Here is a 19,306-nt window from a genome sequence, read left to right as displayed (position 1 = left end):
GTGACTGGGTTGATCTGCTGTGTCTGAGGTAAAGGAAAGGTATGAAAGGAATGTTGAATGGGGAAAATTTGGATAGAATTGGTTGCGGGATTCGAGAAGGAAACTAGAAGTTCAGCAAACTGCAACTGAATTATGTTCGGGATAGGGTTGGGTGTCAAAGATTATAGCATTAATATTTTCATGAGGAGATGTCTTCTTTTCTTTTGTCTAAAGTGTTAGCAGAGCTTTACAACTTCAAATTTTCAATCGTGTATAAACTGCGCTTCTTACGTCACCCGTTGTATTCCTTTGCCTTCATGCCAATGCTTCAACCGATTATAGGATTATTTATCTTATCTTCTGGTTCCAGAAGTGAGTAGGCGTATATTTCAGTGAGTAGGCGTATATTTCAGTGAGTGGGTGTATATTTCTGCCAATATTGGAACGAATGCATGTCCTTTGTGTATCGGGATTTGAATGGGATCTTACTTAAAAGTGCTCTCATCATCCAGCTAAAAGAATGAATAATACTCGTGGCAATGTAAATTCACTTACCGAATTTTAGTTTGGTGCTTAATGTAATAATAAATCAAAGTTGGCTGAATATTCCGACTCACATTCTCCTATGAGTGGTGTCAATGTCATGTCCATCCTTGTTATATACCCCTCCAAATACGACATCCCTACATAATGTTATGTTTGCATCTTGGTTTGTGTAGGATATAAATGCCTATGAAATCTGGTATCAATGCGCTGAGAACAAACCTCACACACATATACACACACACGTGTGTGTGTGTATGTGTGTGTGTGTGTGTGTGTGTATGTGTGTGTGTGTGTTTGTTGTGTGTGTGTGTGTGTGTGTGTGTGTGGTGTGTGTGTGTGTGTGTATAGAGAAAGAGTGTTATAGACTAGGAATAATTGAGTTTGAACTGAATATAATATGAAATAAATATAATCACAAACTGATCGTGACACCTGATGCTTGTCTTTACTACCGCCAAAATGAAATACAGGCGATCTGATGCGAAAAAAAGGAAGTCATGATACGATTCTTTTTATATTGCAAATTAATTTTATTCTAGCTGAGTGCCACCGATATTTTGCACTGCATTATATTTTTATTAAGTTGTGCAAACTCTTAAAATATGGCAGCATACTCACACACACATACGAATATATGCATATATAGAGAGAAAGAAAGATATATATATATATATATATATATATATATATATATATATATATATAGATACATACAGACATACTCATTTATGTATTCATGTATGTATAAGTATATGTATGTATATATATATACATGTATATATATAAATATATACATATATATATATATATATATATATATATATATACATGTGTATATATATATATATATATATATATATATATAATATATATATATATATATATATATATATATACATGTGTATATATATAGAGAGAGAGGCGGAAAGAGAGGAGATAGATAGATAGATAGATAGATAGATAGATAGATAGATAGATAGATATACAATGATTTAGGCATATGTTTCGAAAAGAAGGCTAAATGGCAGGCGGTTCGATAAGTGTGGTTAATAAATACCACCCATCGTCTTAATGGAATAGGCTCTGGCATTTTTGCAAATGTATAAAACTCTAATTAATGAATATAGAATTTTGGGGAAATTTATTGTCCAGAACATCTCTTACACGCATCCTAAACACTCGACATTACTCTCTTTCCATCAAACTCTCAATCTCTCTCTCTCTCTTTCCCCGTCTCTATCTCTCTCTTTTTTCTCCTTCATGGCTGTCTCTTTATCTATTCTGCTATCTTCATCTCTATTCACGTACCAGCTCTTTACTCATATATAGCTTAATCATACATATCAGAACACATACACAATCCCATGTGTGTATGCATGGTAAGTTGCCACAAACAAGCTGGAAAGTGATACATAGGACTCTGACGTGTCTAATTTCCCATATAAATGCTTCTTGATTATTATAAAGATTATTTTTGCTATTTATCCCCTATATAGTTGAGATTTTAATAAACCATGAGTAAATCGATTATTAAAGATATACGATTTTAAAAATTACAATGACAGGACTGTTTCTGTTACTTTCGTGCATAATTCATCCTAGAATTCTGGAATGGTCGTAATTTCCGCGATAGATATAGATACTAAAACAATTCGGCAGCTGAATTCGTAATTAAAGGGGAGATAATTGTTAGCGTTAATGAAAATTCTTGCTAATGACAAGGGAGACCATTTGGAAACTCAAACTGTAAAAGTTTTATAAGTGACTTATAGTGAAGAGTGTGTATGATTTTCGATAAGGTTGATGAAACTCTGAATATGTTTCGGTCATATTGAACCAATTACCTCAACTTTTATAGCCCAACATTTATCTCAGCCGTAGATCGATCTCTGCTCCTGTAGTTTCCTATTCAGTAAAATTACCACTACGCTAATTAACTTCAGTTTTTACAAATTCGTTATAGTTATCGCTATGCCACCAACATACTAAATCAATTCGGTCATGAATTGATAAAAGCGAGATCGTCACTCGACCTGCTAGCCTAATTTCCCTCAACTTACAGCCACCATTACATTGCGCTAGTCACCAGTATGTCACGGCCGTGTGACTTTAAGTTGTAGGGACATAGTCGTGACATACGGCGCGTTCTGCGCATTTTAAGACCATTTCTCTCTCTGTCTCTCTGTGCCCCTTCTTTCTCTCTCTCTTACACTCTCTCTTTGCAAGTAGGTTCACTTATCCATAAAAGACGAGATGGTCATGGCTTAAATGCCTTTGATCAAAGGTCTTCTCGTAGAGGTTTGACCTAGCATTAAACAACAACTACAGCTACGAATCTACGATAAGATGCATTAGTATGATTGCTCAGCCTGCTAGGAATAGTTCCTAAATTTTCCGCAAATCCCACTTTACTATCTTAAGGGCAGAAAGTCACACTGGATACGATAATTCTTGATAGATATAAAACGAAAGATAGATATAAAACGAAATGATAACATGTATTTCAATATATGTCTGTTCGATCATTATTGACTTGTGTTTAAACAACAACGACGACAACAATAACAATAATTATATCTACTCGAAACCGTTACAGCAGCCACTATACAATTAAAGCTACCTCCATTTCTCTTTGTCAACTATTAAATCATTTAAAATGTGGTTTGTATTTTATTCGGAGAGATTCGACTCTCGTCTGCTAAATGTCATCTAAACTGCTGTTAGCCACCGAACCAATAAATCACCGACATTTGAGAAAAAGTTTGAACACATACATGGCTAACACACACAAAAATAAAAGAAAAAGGGGACAAAAAAAATGAGTTGCAGTGAGTAGTTAGACGGAGGCAATAGAACTTAAAGATCAAATAGAAATAGCTCTCCATGAAATATTTCAACAACCACATTAATTAGCATCTATTGAATGCCCTTCCACCGCATTAATGTGAAAACTGTGGAATGAATGTTTAAAAACACAACCGATCGATCCTTCAATAATGGAAAAGCTATACATAAAAATGGAAAACAATCTCCATTTTTTAAAAATGTGTTTGCTGTCACATAAGATATAGGAACATAAAAGGAAAAAAAAAGATTTTTTTCAAAAATACATATCCGAAAGAACGTGGTGATTAATGATGTAAAAATAAATCAAAAACAATAAATCCATATTTTAATGTTCCAACCTACTGCAGATTACAATATTAATAGTCTCTGGTTGAAAACTAATAGTACGTGAAACAACCTCGTTAATTCAAGATCAAAATACTATATTAACTATCCGATAAAGTATGAATTAAAAACATAATAATTAGCTTCAACAAGCTACAGTCCATTAATGTAATCTATCAATTTCGCATGTAAGTTTAGAACTATCTTCACTTTGGTGTCTAGATCATAATAATAAAAATAATAATAATAATAATAATAATAATAATAATAATAATAATAATAATAATAATAATAATAATAATAACAACAACAACAACAACAACAATAATAATAATAACAACAACAACAACACAACAATAATAATAATAATAATAATAATAATGCACTGCTCTCTCACTCAATAATAATAATAAATGATGATGATGATTATTATTATTATTATCATTTTTTATTATTATTATTATATTTTTAGTAGTAGTAGTAGTAGTAGTAGTAGTGTAGTAGTAGGAGGAGGAGGAGGAGGAGGAGGAGGAGGAGGAAGAGGAGGGGAGGGGGAGGAGGAGCACCAGCAGCAGTATTTCTAACTTTAGCGCAGCGTCCGCTATTTTGCGGGGAGATTACGTCAACCCGAGTATTTGAAATGTACTCCTCCTACTACTACAACTACTAAGAAGAAGAAGAAGAAGAAGAAGAAGAAGAAGAAGAAGAAGAAGAAGAAGAAGAAGAAGAAGATATGTGCATCTCTGATCGCGAGCAGAAGTAGTGTGTGGGCATCATAGCCGTGTATTGACAGAAATTCTTGGATAATTCTTTGGATAATTCACCTTTGGAAACATGGGTGTTTCGTTCAACATCCATAAACAACCCTTATTCAGCGACCTTTTGAGTAGGATGGGATACTCGACCTGAAGAAGATTCTAACTGGTCCCCACCTGCAATGTCATGCGCTGTTTATCTTGATATGAGATCACCATGTCGTGCACATATGACTGTGATGCATATGCCTGGTGTACCCTTATCAGACGGGTAGTCATGTTGGGTATATTGGACTCCATATATTTTACCTCAGTGTCACTTTGATAGCATGCACTTCTCTCTCATTCAATAATCATAATAATAATAATATCAATAATAATAATAATAATAATAATAAATAATAATAATAATAATAATAATAATAATAATAATAATAATAATAATAATAATAATAATATGCAGTACCAGGCAGTGGCTCTCATGGCTTCTCATCTTAACTGATTGGAAGTGTTACCATGTACATTGTTTTGTCTTGGTATAAAAGATGGGATACAGCAAATATTCTGCTCAATACCACAGATTTGCTTGTCAGTTGTTTGACCTTAACCAGTTGAGCATGTCCCTTAGTGACTGACGATATGTGCATCTCTGATCACGAGCAGAAGTAGTTGGGGAGCATCATAGCCATGTGTTGAGAGGAATTCTTTGGGGTTTGGATATTTCACCTCTGGAAACATGGGTGTTTCTTTCAACATCCTTAAACAACCCTTATTCAGGGACCTTTTGAGCAGGATGGGCTACTCGACCTGAAGAAAATTCTAACTGGGCCCCCACCTGCAAGGTCATGCGCTGTGTATCTTGATATCAGATCACTATGTCGCGCACATATGGTTGTGATGCATGTGCCCTTATCAGACGGGTAGTCATGATCGGTATACTGGGCTTCGTATATTTTACCCCAGTGTCACTTTGATGGCATGCACTGCTCTCTCACTCAATAATAATAATAATAATAATAATAATAATAATAATAATAATAATAATAATAATAATAATAATGATACTACTACTACTACTAATAATAATAATAATAATAATAATAATAATAATAATAATAATAATTCTGATGGTAATTCTGATGACCAGAATTCCACGACATTGATTAAATTAACGAAAATAAGCCTCCTTATTAACAAGTAGTAATCTGCTGTTCTAAAAGCACTAAACTTTATTCTAAAAACAACGTCTACTACATAAACATACGAACATATACTAAATACAGAGACGAACAGAAAACACAGAATGTTACCAACCCCTCTTCAGTTATTCGGCCAGAGGGTCAAACGCAATTTCGGTAATTATCTATAACATTGTGTCCAATTTGGAGGCACTGGCTAAAGACTTGCCGAGAACGGCGCCAAAACATAACAAAGCGAGACGGACTCGAGATGAGACCGTTAGTGAACGGACGATGGACAAGAAAATAGACACAGTAAAGGCTTAGGACCACACGGGGATAACAATTAAAATGATAATGATAAATATACAGTAAAAAAAAGAGCTTTAGGGCTGCAAGACAAGACAAAAATAGGTAACGCAAAGGAGAAATGAAATCTGCCCTAAAGGACCATAAACACGGAAGGGAGCTCAGAAAATCGTGGCCAATCCGGTCGAAGGCAACGCGAAAATGATACCGCCATAGGTCGCCACAGATTATGTGATAGTGGAGAGAGGGTAGCAGAGGAAGACAAACAGAGAAAGGGGAAGGCAACAGAGAAAGAGGGTACTCAAGAAAGAGAAAGAGAGACAGACAGAGAAAGGAAATTTAAGAGAAGCGAGGAGCCCAGAAAAATCGTAACCAGTCCGGTCGAAGGCAACGGGAAAAGAATGACACCGCCTTAGGCCGTCAGGGATCACGTCTTAGTGGGAGGAAGGTAACAGAGAAAGACAGACAGCGAGAGACAGACAGAGGAAGGAACTTAAGAAAGGCAAAGTAAAGGAAAGAGACAGAGTGGCACAAAAATATTCCACGAATATTTCTACAAATATGTAAAAAAAAATGAGTGCATGCGTTACATAATACATTCAGGATTAAATAAGACAACAAACGTTATATATATATATAACGAATAAAAAGTTTTGAACGGTGCAACAATGCACTATAATACAGACAATGGGCTATATACCTGTTGTAATTTAGTCATCCATAGTCTGATATGATATTTTGGAATAATATTCCTTCTTTAGAATATCTGAAGAAGGAATATTATTCCGAAATATCATATCAGACTATGGATGACTAAGTTGCAACTTAGTATATAGTCCATTGTCTGTATTATAGTGCATTGTTGCACCATTCAAAACTTTTTATTCTTTACAAACAATACACAATGCTTCAAACGAACTACAATACTCTCATATATATGTATATATAGATAGATAGATAGATAGATAGATAGATAGATAGATAGATAGATAGATAGATAGATAGATAGATAGATAGATAGATAGATAGATAGATAGATAAATAGGTAGGTAGGTAGGTAGGTAGGTAGGTAGGTAGATAGATAGATAGATAGATAGATAGATAGATAGATAGATAGATAGATAGATAGATAGATAGATAGATAGATAGATAGATTGATAGATAGATAGATAGATAGATAGATAGATAGATAGATAGATAGATAGATAGATAGATAGATAGATAGATAGATAGATAGACAGATAGATAGATAGATCTAAAAGAACGTGTTGTACATAAACATATGAGCATATACTAAATGCTCAGACAAGCAGGAAACACAGAAGGTCACCAACTCCTCTTCAGTTATCTGCCAGAGGGTCAAGCGCAATTTCGGCGATTATCGATAATATTGCTTCCACTTTAGAGACACTGGCAAGAAACTTCGTTGGAACGGGACCAAAGCATAACAAAGTGAGACGGGCTCTAGAGGAGAACGTTAGTGAACGGACGTGGAACAAAACAATAAACACAATAAAGGCTTAGGGCCACACGGATACCACAATTAAAATGGTAGTAATACGTGAATTCAAAAGCCCCAGTATGGTTATAGGCTGCCTTATGCTATCATGCAGCAGAGCTATTCTTTTTATTGGACATCCATGTGGAACTCTATTAATGTGTACAGAATTTATATAAAAATTTATAAAGCAAGATGGAATGAACAAGCTTTAATATTAAAATACAAAAACTGTTTCTCTGCAAGGTTAATAGCTGTTAGTAGCTGAGCTTTCCATATATTTATGTATAAAATAATGTATGTGATATTATGAAATATAATGATAATTTATGTAATATTATGTTATGGAAAACTCACCATCTAACAGCTATTGTCACTGCACAGAAACAATAGTTGTGTTTCGTTAGTAAATCTTCTTCATTATAGTTACTTTCTTTTATAAAATATAAACTTTCAAATCGTCCTAAAGCTTGTGATAAGAGTCATATTTAAAAGTGTATTCTTCGATTTGCAGAAGGTAAACTGAAATTTTTGCTTTCTTTTTTTGCTTCAGTTTGTAACACACACTTAGTATAGAGTGGTCACTGTTATTTCCGAGAGAATTTTTTTGAACAGTTTTCATGTAAGGAGTAAGCATTGCTGTGTGATTAACAATCTCGCTTCGCAACAACGTCATTCCAGAATCGATCCCGTGAACAATACCTTGATCATGTGTCAACTACAAAAGCTTCGGGTTGACCAATGCCTTGGGAGTGGAATTTGGAAGATATAAATTGTCCAGAATCCCATTTTATATATGTACATTTTCCTTTGCATGCATCTATATATGTGCGTATGCTTCAGCGGTGTCTTTGCATTGTGTTTTTTCATGTCTAGTATTATAGCAATTCGCAAAAAAACTGATCGATAAAATAGTACCCGACTGAAGTGAGTACTGGGCTTTGGTATAGCTATAATCTTTGGGGGAAAGTCTCTTTTGAAGTTCTATGATCTAAGGATTTACAGTACGTTTTCTCTTTTCTTTTTACATGAGCTTTCATCAACTAATCATAATTAAAAAGAGAAAATGCTTAGACCAAACATTAAAATGAAAGAAGGAAAATCAAAGTCTGTGTACCAATAGCTTCTCAAGTATCATCATAAAAGACCATTCCTTCTTCCGATAAAAGACATAAAGAAATCATGTGTTTTGTTTCCTAATTTACAGTCACTCATTCCCCCACAGACCGAGGTCAACATACATTTTGTCAACAAACATTTTGCAACAACACCATTAAATCTTTCTACAAAACTGGGAAATAATTCCATGAGGAGCGTCAACTCTCAGCTAATGGCATCAATGCACACAGCATTAATGCATAAAACGGAGATACAGACATTATATATGTGTGTATATATATATATACAGAGAGAGAGAGATACATACATACATATATATATATACAGAGAGATAGAGAGAGAAAGAGAGCTTAATAAATCATGCATACATGCACACACGCACACATGCACACATTTATATATGCATAAATGAATACATGTATGTATTATTATTACTATTATTATTATTATTGAGTGAGAGAGCAGTTCATGCCATCAAAGTGACACTGGGGTAAAATATACGAAGCCCAATATACCGATCATGACTACCCGTCTGATAAGGGCACACCAGGCACATGCATCACAACCATATGTGCGCGACATGGTGATCTCATATCAAGATAAACTGCACATGACCTTGCAGGTGGGGCCCAGTTAGAATTTTCTTCAGGTTGAGTAGCCCATCCCGCTCAAACGGTCCCTGAATAAGGGTTGTTTAAGGATGTTGAAAAAACCACCCATGTCTCCAGAGGTGAATTATTCAAACCCCAAAGAATCCCTCTCAACACATGGCTATGATGCTCCCCCACTACTTCTGCTCGTGATCAGAGATGCACATATCGTCAGCCACTAAGGGACATGCTCAACTGGTTAAGGTCAAACAACTGATTATTATTATTATTATTATTATTATTATTATTATTATTATTATTATTATTATTATTATTATTATCATTATTATTATTATAAATAGCAGCAGCATCATTATTATCATTGCCTTTGCACAGCTCCTAACTCTGCAGATGTAGTACAGTGTCAGCTGTTCACTAGTGAACTAATCTAACACCTTATTTTTCGAGCATCATCTGGAGTATTCGACCGGTTCCAAGCAGTGCTGTTTTCTGCAAGTGCACTACCCTTATTGCAGCCCCTATTTGTTCCATGTACTTCTCATGATTTTTACTCACTGTTCCCAGGGCTCCGACAATTATTGGTATTACTACTACCTTTTTCATCGATCAAAACTGCTTAACCTCCCAAGCTAAACTGTCATATCCATCGACTTATCATTTTCCCTTATCGCATACCTTGTTGTCAGCTGGGCTTGCTATATCTTTGATCCAGCATAGTTTGCTTTCTTTCTCAATTAAGACTTTGTCTGGCTTCCCATTCTCTATCTCATGGTTGCACTGAATCACAAAATTGAACAGGATCTTTGCATTATCATTTTCGATGATGCCTTCAGGTTTTTGGTCGTGCCAATATTTTGTTCTGTCAACTCCATAATTGTCGGAGCCCTGAGAACAGTGAGTAAAAATCATGAGAAGTACATAGAACAAGTAGGGGCTTCAATAAAGATAGCGCACTTGCAGAAAACAGCAGTGCTTGGAACCGCTCGAATACTCCAGATGGTGCTCGAAAAATAAGGTGTTAGATTAGTTCACTAGTGAACAGCTGACACTGTAGTACATCTCCAGCGTTAGAAGCTGTGCAAAGGCAATGATAATAATGATGATGATGATGATGCTAATATAATAATAATAATAATATATACATGTATATATACATATATATATATATATATATATATATATATATATAATATATATATATATATGTATATGTAACGGTGGTACTCTCTGCCTCTAAAAAAGTATTGAAGGTCATTTAGAGAAACCGTGTCATTACTCAACGTCATTCCCCTAATGTATGTGAATGTTTCTATAGATCGGGACTCCTGTGTTAGTGCAGTTTATTTATAGAGTTGAAAAGAAGAGAAATTCAGAAGGTTCTTATAAGTCAGTATTTCCCAACCTTTTCTATTCACTCCTTGGAGATTAATTTTCAGATCCTTTATAACAATATCATTATTATTTGTAAATGAAAATCTTAATTATTTTGTATCTAAGTGTATTTTAAATTTAACCATGAAAAACACAGTTAGAGAATAGATTTAACACATGAAATAAGGTTTGAGTCAGTGCATAAAATGTAAATGTAAATTAGACAAGTTTGAAAAGGAAAAGCCACAGGCAGTGAAATCAATTATAATAGTGATAATAAAACTCAATGACTTCTTTGTTCCTGCTTCTCGTTCATGACTTTATCAAAATGTTGAACTTTCTTGCTGATTGTGATCAGCGGAATCTGACTGTGGATTCATGCAATTCCTAGATTTTGTCTTCATTGACGACAGAGAGCTATAATATATAATTGCAGATGGAAATGATGACAAGTTCATAGACATCATCGCTAACTGATTAAATCTAGATCTGTAGAATAATAAAGTTCTTGCTCGTTTAAAAGAATTAGTTAATTTCTTTTTCTGGAAAACGATTTTAATAAGCCATATATCTACCCTAGTTTTTGCACCCAATCCCACTCGAATACCCATTTGCACCCGTAGCAGATGAAGGCATCGCAGATTGTAAAATCATTTTTAAGAGGCGAAATAATAACAATGAGAAGCAAGGGAAATTAAATCGCTCGGCATAATTTAACCAATAGCAAAGACAAAAAAAATCAGCCTGTTCTAATCTCACCATCATCCTATAGATTGTCGTTCCTACTTACGTAATTAGACATGCAAATAATTAAATAAACAATTACATACTGTAGATTAAGTGTCTAAAATAGCAAACGATTCGTCTCAAACATTGGCACTCACAGTCAGGAATAATCAATAAAATCAAGGAATAAAGCATGACGTCTTCGACTACGAGGAAACGCCGAGAGTGCGAACGAGTAAGAAAGACAAAGAAAGAATGCATTAGAGAGATAAATTAAAGCTAGTGTATGTGCATGTATGTATAGAATATCATATATTTTAAGCACCAAATGCAGAAATGAAGCATTTCAAACGATATTTGATTTCTTGTGTGCATTATATATATATATATATATATATATAACAATCAAACATGAGATTTAGGGATCGATGCTTCCAGTAGCGTTAACATCTATGTTTGCAAAAAAAGTAGTTGCCAGTAAATTCGAAATATCTGTTATTAAGCCGTCGTTGGTCTACAAAGTAGTTTGGTTTTCCAAGTCTGGAGTTTGTGTGTATGTGTGTGAGTGTTTGTGTGTCTCTGCACGTCTGGGTCAGTGTGTTTGTGTTTGTAACTGTGTGTGTGTGTCTGTGTTTTTTGTATATGTGTGTGCGTGTGGGGGGATGCGTGCGTGTATTTTTTCGGGGGGGGGGGGCATGTGTGTGTGGGTAAGTGTTTGGGACCCACCTTGTAGGAGATGTATTGAAACTTCAAAGTAAATGTGCTGCTACAAAGTATATTACTGATATGAAATTAAATACCTTTATCGACGATTTGACTAGAAGAGCGGAAAATAAGACTTGGTATGGAGAAAGAAAAGCTAAGAGAATAAGACGGGTACACATGTAAAGGAGAAAGTGAAGGAAAAAATCAATCACATTATGCGTGGTGCTTAAAAGAAAGGGGTGGTGAAGAGACATTTTTGGATATGACAGCTGAATCGGTGGAAACGATATGAATGACTAAATAGATTCATTTTTATTTTTGCTATATTTATAGTTCAATCTAGCAAGCTGTTTTTGCACCTTTAGCGTAAGTATAGATGTGCTTAGATGTAGATATTTATATGAATTTATACCGGAGTGTGTGCGTGTGTTTGTGCGTTTATGTTCTCGTGCGCTGTGTGAGTACGTGCTATATATATATGCATATGCTTATGCAGGTGTATGCATAGGTATCTCCGTATATGTGGAAATACTCGTACATGGTGACTCTCGTGTATTTCTATATGAACATCTGTAAGAACAGATGTATAGATAGATAGATAGATAGATAGATAGATAGATAGATAGATAGATAGATAGATAGATAGATAGATAGATAGATAGATAGATAGATAGATAGATAGATGAATAGATACATGGATGGATGGTGAGAGAGAGGTAGATAGATAGATACATACATACATACATACACGCATACATAGATTCATACATACATACATACATACATACATACATACATACATACATACATACATACATACATACATACATACATACATACATACTAAAATACCCCTGCTAATGTTGAATTTCCAGTGAAGGATTCTTGGTTGAAGGTTAGATTAGAAACAGGCTTTTTCTCTATTGAAAAAAATATTGCAATATACATACACACATATATACATACAAATATGCACACGCACATACACGCACATACACGCCCCCCACCCCATATATATATATATATATATATATATATATATATATATATATATATATATATATCCATCAGCTACCGATGAAAATTTTATATAAGCAACAAATAATTGAAAGCCAGTATCCAGATGGCAAAATGTATTAGTTGAAGACATGATAGAAGGCTATTTTCAAGTATAGACTATTGAATTTGACTCATGTCTGACCTGCATTACTATACAGATCACACTTGTCGCGTATATGTCTGCATACATACTTGAATTAACACTACAAGAATAACAAAAGCAAAGCAGTTTTAATAAACAATAATAAATATAACCAACACAACAAAAATTGCCTAATGCGACTCAACAAAGCTTCCGGCACAAACCGGCAAATGTGAACTGTCTGTGACGTAATCTATGACCTGTGTTGTTATACAAATCTGACTTTCACCACTTGCATTTATATAGTGTTGGAATGAGATCTAACAACATGAATAACCAATAACATCTTTATGCACCCTAGTTCTACTATTTATTTTCTCATAAAAATATTTTCCACCCAATGCCACAAATATGCTTTGTGACACCACATTTACTCGGTAGCTATAGTGCTTATCCATAAAAATGATTCCAAATAATTATGCCAAACATTTGGAAAAAAAAGTAATTTACAGTCTGATGAAGGTTTCATAGTCGATATTTCGAAGTCACTATCAATATTTTCTGATAGAAAAAAATTAATTAATAAAGTATTCTATACAAGAATATAGATTGGTTCTTCAAATTTAACATCTAACTTCAAAAATAACAAGCATTAAACGTTTCTATGCGCTCGCGTGTGTTTGAATAAAAGGAATTGGAAATTTCAATGTCTCACAGTGATTTCATTCAAGGTTGCAAATATCCGAACCGGTAAGCGGTGAAGGGGGTTAAGAGATACACATACACACGCTCACACACACTCTCTCTCTCTCTCAGACACACATACACACACACTCTCTGTCTCTCTCTCTATCTATCTATCATTATTTGTCTGTCTGTCTGTTTCTCTCTTTCCCTCTCTCACACACTCTCTCTCTCTCTCCCTATATATATAGTTAATCCAAACATGAAAACACAAAGAGAAAACACAACGCGAGGGTGTGGAACAAGTATAAGAAGGATTTAACGTTTCGAACAGAGCGCTTCGTCAGAAACACAGAAAAAGGAAAGGTCCAAGAAAGGGAAGACGGAGGACGAAAATCGCCAACGATGCGCACGCGGTCACATATATATAAATATATCTATTATATAAAATCCATTCTGTCGGTCTGTCTTTCTTCTAGGATCTCGGGCATCCACCATCCGATGGCGCTCAGGTATCTGGGCGTGTATAAGTCTTCAAAAAATTACAAAGATCGATTCCAGGTGAGAATGCGATCGATAAAGCCACGAGAACGTTCATTTGTACGCGCAAGTACATCAGCTGTTGCGACTGATACTACGCGTCATGAAGGTCAAAAGTAGTTCTCACTGCGCACGCGACTGCCGGCGGCCGTTTTGGGGCGCACTATAGAACTAGTCCAGGACGTTTTTGATACCATCTCGCAATTCTTTCCTACATTGTATATTTTATATTTTTATTTATCCCTTGGCATTGGTTTTCTATTAAATACATTTAGACCTAGTAACCGTTTATAATATTGCAACGAAATCATTCCCTCGTCATTCCTACCCAAGGGCTTAAGCCTATTGCTGCTGCTAAACAACATGTATTAAAGCCGACCGAAACAGGGTTTATTTAACGAGATACCACTTGCAAAATCACATGACGAGGCACTTCTTCGCGGAGCGATGCACCACGACCAGATGTACAGTATCCCTCCCCGCGAGTGGAGTCAGTGCAAGATGGGTTGAAACGATCGTTGTGAGCGATAAAGTTACCCATATATTCCATTTTCTGTTGCTATCATTTGTTTTATATATATATATATGTATATATATATATATATATATATATATATATATATATATATATATATATATATATATATATATTAAACCTGTCTCCTTTCTGTACACATATTTTCCCCACCAAAACCTAAACAGTTATCTCCCTTACAGACAACAATAACAATAACAACCAATTACCTCCCTTTACTTGTCAACCTATAAAATCATTCACTCGTGAATCTCATTATAAACAACATGGACCCATTTTCTTCTTAAGAAAAAGTATATTTTCATATAAATTAAACATTGTATCATGAATAGCGATTGTGAAACCGGTCGATACATTAAAAATTATACTATAACCATGTAAGTGTGCGTATTTTCCGTTTTTATTTTTCTTATATATATATCAAAATAAGCAACAAGGATATCCAGAGGTATCCTTGTTGCTTATTTTGATTATAATCACCCCATTTTGAATTATTTGGATGATACCATACTAAATTCAGGTGCCTTTAACTTAAGTACCATATTCTGAATCTAAATTATATATATATATATACATACATACATACATACATGCATACATGCATACATGCATACATACATGCATACATACATACATACATACATACATACATACATACATACATACATACATACATACATACATACATACAAACATACATCATACATAATACATACATAATAACCCATAGCCTCTCATAATAAAAAGGGAATACTTGTAGAATGTACCAGTGAAGACTTCATTAAAATGTAAGCTCAACAGACCTGATATAATGATTTGGAATAGAGAAGAGAAACTGTGCACAGTTGTGGAAATTAACTGCCCAGGGGATGTTAACATAAAGCTGAAGATCAGTGAAAAAGAGAACATCTATACTGAACTATTGAGAAATCCGCAGTTACTCTATCAAGATTACAAGTTCAGGTTTATATACCTGTAATTATTGGGGCCCTGAGATATGTAACACACTACTTAAATACCAATCTTGAGAAATTAGACTTCTCAAAACCTGAAAGGAGAAAGCTGATTCGAAGACTACAGATCCAATCCATCACAGGGACTGTATAAATCTGTAAAACTTTACAGAAGTTTATCATTTAAATATACATGCGTATGTCTAGATATGCAACTATATGCATGAGAATACATACATAAAACATACAAATCTCCACATACATACATACATACATGCATACATACATACATACATACATACATACATACATACATACATACATACATACATACATGCATACATACATACATACATACATACATACATACATACATACATACATACATACATACATACATACATACGAATATACCTTGTTGTTGATGTTGAAAATTCAATGAAGGAGCCTTGAATCTAGGTTAGAAACCGATTTTTTTTATCTATTGGCAAGAAACCTTGAAATAAACTGAATAATGACATACATACAGAAATGTAGACACATTCATATGTTTGTGTATCTAGCAATCTATATAACATGCACACGTTGTGAAGACACACACTATCACACTCACACATACGCATGCACACACATTCAATAAATGGTAGCCTCTCGGAGTTAAAGAACACGGTTCAGCAATTTCTTGCTGAAGAAGCTGCACACAGACTATTTGTGTTTAGTAATGAATTGTATGTGTTGTATATTAGCCTACTCCTTCCGCAAAGTAGTTAATATATATCGTCGATAGTACACATGTCCCCCACCCCAACATCGCTTGATAACCGATGCTGGTGCGTTTACGTCCCCGTAAATTAGCGGTTCGGGCAAAGTGACCGATAGAATAAGTACTAGGCTTACAAAGAATAAGTCCTGGTGTCGATTTGCTCGACTAAAGGCAGGGCTCCTGCATGGCTGCAATGACTAAAACAAGTAAAGGAATGAAAGAAATATATATATATATATATATATATATATATATATATATATATATATATATATATATATATATATATATATATATATATATATATATATATATATATATAATTCTTTATTCTTTATTCTTATATACGTTCGAAGGCTGTGACCATGTTGTTGCACTACCAGAGTAATTAACTTTTCAATGGCCTATCTTATGTCATTGGCTTTTGGTGAAGGAGGAAGTTCGACACTGCTCTCCTCATTTGAATCTCCTGCCTTCATATTGGTTAATCTGGGACTTTTGGAACAATGCAATATAGAGAAAAGTGTGTGTGTACGTGTGTGTGTGTGAGTATGTATGCATGCCTGTAAAATTATATATATATATATATTCAAAATGTGACCGTGTGTGTACCGTTGGCAATTTTTTTCCTCCGTCTTCCATTCTTTGGATCTTTCCTTTTCCTATGCTTCTGACGAAGAGCTCCGCTCGAAACGTTAAACACTCCTTCTTTCCTTCTTTCCCGAGGCTCCAATAACACTATACTTGTTCCAAGTCCTCGCGTTGTTGTGTTTCTCTTTGTGTTTTCATGTTTGGATTAACTATATATATATATATATATATATATATATATATATATATATATAATAATGTTGACCAAGAATGTGGAGAGATTTAATTGATAAAATTAATTTATTTAATTAGCAATGCCTACAATTGTTTCAATTCACACTCAATACAAATTATAAAACATATATATTAAAATTTGTTTGCATTTTGAAGATTTTAAGTGGAATATCATCAGGATGAAAGGACACTAAGGAAGTTACATGTTGACCGGTTGAGATATTCTAACAGACAGTTAGAGGCTCATACACAAACACACGCATAACATTGAAATATATGCGCACTTTTTATATTAACACAAGTTCGCATACATATTGAGATACACAGACATACACATGTTATTACGAGGCGCTTGCATACATATGCACATACACGCATACACACAAACACACATACACACACAAACATTATGCATACATACATTTATTTGTACATGTATACTTACTAACATATACAGATGTACACATATCGTTATAGAAGCATATACCCACTATGATTGCACATACTATCACACACTCATTCCTATAAAGATAAACAACTGCACATCCATGCATATACTTATATGCACATATTGTTATTGAGGCAATACCCAAACACATACACTGCATATACATACATGCATGTAGAGTAATATTGTCACAAACACGCATACTTATTCAGATACACAGATTTATGTATATTATTAAAGAAGTACACACATACACCAACATTTATACAAACCTACGTACGTACATAGATGCATACATTTGTACAAATATAATAATGTGCATACATACATACACCGATGAACGTACCATTATAGAGTTGCATAGTCGCACATGAACAAGCACAACGATTACATATACATACATGAAAATACTGTTAAAGAGACACACATCTACACATCCATACATAAACGGAAATACATATATCATTCTAGAGGTACACATATAGTCACACACAAATACAGAAACATTATTTATAAATGTATACATATTATTACATAGATTCATTCATACACATATATAGACATGCTATCACACACATATAACTTGAGTTCAAAGCTACAGCTCAACAATCCTAACATTCGTACGTGACTTTCCACTCACCTTTCTCTTCAAACGTCGATTGTATTTCTGAGATTGCAAAATCTCAGGACAATTTCAGAAACGCTGCTCTTAACCGTATTCATTCTTTCTTTTACTTTTCCTTTCTCTTTATTCATATGTATATAAAATACATACATATATGTATATATGTATATTATATATATATATATATATATATATATATATATATATATATATATATTTATATATATATATATGTGTGTGTGTGTGTGTGTGTGTGTGTGTGTGTGTGTGTGTGTGTGTGTGTGCGTGTGTATGTGTGTGTGTATATATATATATATATACATATATATATATATAGAGAGAGAGAGATACATACATATATATTTATATCGTTGGTGCTTATTATCTGGTGAACTTCGAGTGTCGCTGTTCCTTCTTGGGTTCTTGGCAATGGATTTGTATTTGTATTTTTAATTTTTATTTGTCTTTTTTTTCTTGCTTTTTTTTTCTTATGTGCAAATGAGGAATTCACACAAATTAAATGAGGGAGAGGCAGAGTAAACCAAAATGGGAAGAGAGATTATTGATTCCGCTTTCTTTACTATGTTTTGCTGATTTCTTCCCTACTTTGTGCTTCTCTTTCACGTTTCACTACATGTTTGTGTGTTCACATATATATATATATATGTGAGTGTGTTTGTGTGTGTGTGTGTGTGTGCATACAAATATGTGTGTGTGTATGTATGCATGTATGTATGTATCGATGTGATATATTTTGACTTTGCAAAGCCAGTTGATAAGGTCGAACATAGAATGATATGTCAAATGCTACAGTGACTCGGGAT

The 19,306-nt window shown here is 34.1% G+C and overlaps 1 protein-coding gene across 1 annotated transcript in view; it reads left to right on the top strand.

Moving 5' to 3' along the window:
• LOC115209555 (metabotropic glutamate receptor 8-like) overlaps positions 1-19,306 on the top strand; it is a 654,788-nt gene that overhangs the window by 584,713 nt on the left and 50,769 nt on the right. The window lies entirely within an intron of this gene.

Source organism: Octopus sinensis, linkage group LG3 (genome assembly GCF_006345805.1).
Source record: "Octopus sinensis linkage group LG3, ASM634580v1, whole genome shotgun sequence".
NCBI lineage: Eukaryota > Metazoa > Mollusca > Cephalopoda > Octopoda > Octopodidae > Octopus > Octopus sinensis.
The sequence above is the reverse complement of the archived record's forward strand: the minus strand, read 5'-3'. Positions and strand labels throughout refer to the sequence as shown.